Genomic DNA, 4,575 nt, shown 5'->3' with positions numbered 1-4,575 from the left:
TTATCTTACAGAGCCAAAATAACATAGCTTACGTTTCCTTTACCCAAAATCTGAGACTATTTGGAAAGCAGATAAATAGTTTGAGTAGCCTGTGTGGCAATGTGAATAAAATTTAGTGCCTGAGAGATTCCTTTAAATGGAAGTGGAAAATTGTTATTCACTCCTGATCAGTTTTCATTTTCGTTTTTTCATTCTCACTTTAATTACTGAGCTTCCTTTCTCTGAAATCAAGTCTCTAAAACAGACCTTAATTATCCATTTTTAACTGCGGGAAGATTTATTATTCAAAGAACAGCTAGCAATCCAGAATAGATGTTATTCTGTTCATATTATAAAGGGTTAGTCAAATATTTCTCCTAATGGAAACATTTTGTACCAAAAGCCTCTAGACGAAAAGGTAGATAGCCGAAGAGATAAAAGTTAAAGTAAATCTGTAACAGAGGCAGATGACTAAATGTTTTGAAATCTTTAAGGCATGATCCCCATGGAGTAAATGAATTAAATCACCATAATTAGAGTGAAACAATCTTTGCATTCATACAGCATCTTATTTTTCCAAGATCTCTTTTTGCCTTATATCTTACATAAATAATCCCTCTAAGGTAAGTACTCTTAAGCCTATCTTGTCTTTTAAAGAATCTATCTAAATCTCTTTATGTGCTTCCCTAAAAGGGATTTTCCTTATAAAATTAGCCTTTTTTTAAATCTATAGCCTTAAAATACAGAACTCTACCTTAAGATTTAAAAGGATTGTCATTTTCCTTCAGTTCTCTGTAGCCTGGTTTATAAAGTTTGTTTGCCAAAGAAGCTTAGGAAATTATCATTTTTGGAAGCCTTTAAAAGTAGCAGAGCTCTTTATCTCTTGGTCATGGTTTCAGTGTGGTTCTTCTGGAAGGGAAATGTAAGACATAGACACACAGGTGTCTTTGGAAAAGAGATAATGAAAATTAGTTGTAGAGGTGTCGTACCAAGTGTTGGTGGTATCCATAAGTGGAAGCATCCCATAGGCAGACAGAAGTCAGAACCAGAGCTTGGTAGAGAGGTCAAGACTTACATATGGGACTAATCCATACAGGAATCATAGCTAAAATTGTGAAAGTAAAACATCTGTTAAAGAGATGAGAATCCAGGGTATATCTAGGGTGAAGGAGGAAGAGGAGGGAGGAATCCAAGTGAGAGTCTGAAGGGTGTGCTTGAAAAGATAGGAGAAAACAGGGGCGTTGTGGTGTCCTGAAAGAAGACGATGGAGAGGAGAGCATTTCAAGAGCTGGGACAGATCATCTATGTCAAATAGAAATTAAAGTAAGGCCTTTGTATTTGGTATCTCAATTTTTTTTTTTTTTTTTTGGTTAGATGACCTTGAGGGAACTGGGATAACAGTGGAAAGCATGAAGGAGGAAGCTGAAAGGGGCTGTGGAGAAACACCTTAATAACAAAACAGAGGACATACCAGTCAGTATATTGCCCACCAGAACTGTTGGGTGAGAAAGTTTAGAAATACTGATGTTAGCTAGAAGGGAACTAAGGTCAAGTGACTCAGGGTGGGGGCATCTGTGCATAACTGTAGATAGACTGGAAGACCCCAATAAAGAGGGAAAGATGAATATAATATTATAAGGACTCAGAGAAGAGGCTGGAAGGAATGGAATCCTTCTAAGTAAACTTTAGAAATGAGAACCTTAGAAGTGAAGAAACTTCATATCTTTGTTAGAACCTTAGGAATGAAAGAACTCACAAGTGATGGATTGGCTCTCTCATTATAGTAGAGGAGGAAATAATTCTAGCAGGAAGATATTTTATTAGGAGGTGGGGAATGGGGATAGGGAAAACAATGAAGAAGAGGCGACATTTGGGTCATGCCTCTTCAGTAACATCATATGTCTAGCTATTTCACAACCAAGAGTCATCAGTGATTTGCTTATCAGTGAGTAATAATATACTGCTAACTCTTCATTATCAAGACCTTTCTTCCACAGCCCTTTCTGACTTCCTTCTTTGACACTCTGTTACATTAATTACCTCAAGATTAGCTGTCATCTGTCAGGTAGCCAAAGATCATAGAAAGAGCATTCAAGGAAAGGAAATAGTGTTCACTAAAACAGAGTTGTTAGAATGCAGCAAATAGGTCAATATGGCTGAAGTATAGGCTATTGGGTTGGATGAATGGTTCGAAGTGAGCACAGAAAAGTAATCTGAGAGCTCAATTACGAAGAGAAAGGCCATACTAAAGAGCTTGGATGTGATTCTCAGAGGGGAACTCATGTAGATTTCCCTCCTCTGAGTACAGTGTATCATTGATTGTGCTGATGGTACCTGACAAGGTAGGGTTCTTCAGGTGCTTGGAATGGGAATTGTGTGGGGGATGGGAGTTTCTCACTGTGGTGGGGGCTAGAGGTGAGGCAAGGACTTCTCAGCAGCTGAGAACCTCTCTCTACCTCAAGGCTATTAGGCTTGTTTTCCAGGGAAACCTTACGCCTTGGAACCACGTGGACCATGAGGTCTATCACATGGTTGCTGTAGCCAAATTCATACCAACAAATAAGCTTAACAAAAGGGTCACTGAGGGCAATGCCAGGCCCTGCGTCAAGGTGGAGAAGTGAGTGACTCTGTTAAAGTCACAGGAGAGCGTCTAGTCCTCAGTGGTGCCCAGGATGCTCTTCAGGGGCCCTCTGACACCTGCTCCACCACATTTGTGATGTTGTCGAATTCAGCAGCTTTCTCTAGATGGCAGGTCAGATCCAGAACACACTCTTGGCAGTGCCTTTGGTTGCAAGGATGATGCTCTGGACAGCACCATGACCCTCACACCGTGGTTTGCCAGAGGGGCCACCATCAGTCTCTGGGTAGCGTTGATGGCATGGACTGTGATGGCGAGTCCTCTGCGATGTGAAAGTTTCATGGAAAATCTTGGGCAGGAGAGCCATTGTGGTTGGTGGTTCAGATGGCATTCCTGGCGATCTTGAGAGAGCTCTCAGGTTTCTCATGGTTCACTCCCATCGCATGCACATGGGGAATCAGCAGAAGGGGCAAAGATGAAGACTTAACCTTCAAGTAAACCTCAGCCTTCTCAAAGACACAAGGGAACTCCACATCAACATCACCCCATTTGATGCTGGTGGGGATGAGGCCTAAAAGAGATTTTAATTTAGTATGCATGGCACATAACTAATGTGTTCCATGAAGTTACTCACAGGGATGAGGTGACGGATGAGGTGGAGAGTTTGCCTAGAGGAGCAGGTGTAGAGTTGGGCTGAGGCATAGGAGTCCAGGGTTATCACTTGGGAAGCATTCTTGCATAGTTCAAGGGCCTAACAGGAAGCTCAAGTTCACATCAGGATAGTCCTGTGGAAACTCTGAGAGCACCAGCCAGGACCAGGTCACCATTCCAGCTCTACAGACATGCAGCCCCTTCCTCTGTCTGGTTCCATTCCTCACCAAACCTGCCCAGCTCCGACCAAAATGTCTGACTTGATACTAACAGGGTTCACTGCCTCCCTCTTTTTTTTTCTTTCTTATTTTGTAGAGACCTGGGCTGGTTATCTCTGCAAATTCCTGCCATTTAATTCAGTTCCATGCACTAAAAATCCACAAGAGTTTAAGGGAACAGTTGGAAGAACAACTTGCTTGTGCCTTATGCACTTGGAATTGTAGCTATATGCCTTTATCTTTCCTGGTTACTGCTTAGCTGAGAAGGAACAATTCTCAGTAGTGACCTGATTATTATTTAGCTAAGTCCAGTGATATTCTTGAGAATTTAAAGGAGCATAAATGATGGAGGTGACAGCCCTCTCTATGGTCTCTCTTACAATATAGAGATCACTTATAATTAAATTCTAACCAGTAGATTATAGTTCCTCCTATAGGGGATGAAGAAATAAAGATTTATGCCTAACCTTTAACATTATCACTTTGAGTTTCCATACTATCCTTCTGTTTTAAGTTTTAAAAACTTAATATGACATTTTCTTAGTTTTGAAATCAGACTCTGATTCTCAAGGAGCTTTGTTTGTTGCAAAAAGATTTATACTTTATATCCTAAATTGGGTGAGAAGTGATGCAGAAAGAAAACATTCCCCCATCTAGTCATTAAAATATTTAATCTTGGGCTTAATCCTTGTAAACAAGTTTCCCAGGGCAACACTTAAATGCTACCCGAAGCTTAGATAAAACAAAATATGATTTTGAGTAAGTGTAATACGTTAGCAAAATGTCAGTTTGTGATATTTTTAAATGAGATAGGACATGCATGATGGCTGATAAATTGCCTCTCATTAAAAGAAAACAATAGAACTAAGTTTTTTCTAAGTATTTATTTCTGAATTTGTATACGTTTGATATACTTGTCAACTTAAAAAAAAATGCACAATTTAAAAGCTGTGAGTAGAGTTTATTCAGTGTCTTACTGAGGACTATAGCCCAGGAGATAGCCTCTCAGATAACTCTGAGAAATTGTTCCAAGAGGTAAGAGGGGAGGTCAGTATATATGTGAGTTTGGCAAAGAGGGTGCAAGCAACCAAGCACACATCCCAGTAGAAGTTTGTTGCTAGTCATGAAGAACCGACACCTTAGTTAATG

The 4,575-nt window shown here is 40.1% G+C and overlaps 1 pseudogene; it reads right to left on the bottom strand.

The window, feature by feature from the left end:
• Positions 1–2,291: 2,291 nt before the first annotated feature.
• LOC137751828 (glyceraldehyde-3-phosphate dehydrogenase pseudogene) lies at positions 2,292–3,156 on the bottom strand (annotated as a pseudogene).
• Between the last annotated feature and the right edge of the window lie 1,419 nt (positions 3,157–4,575).

Source organism: Eschrichtius robustus, chromosome 18 (genome assembly GCF_028021215.1).
Source record: "Eschrichtius robustus isolate mEscRob2 chromosome 18, mEscRob2.pri, whole genome shotgun sequence".
NCBI classification, from domain to species: Eukaryota; Metazoa; Chordata; class Mammalia; order Artiodactyla; family Eschrichtiidae; genus Eschrichtius; species Eschrichtius robustus.
This window is presented reverse-complemented; position numbering and strand designations above follow the sequence as displayed.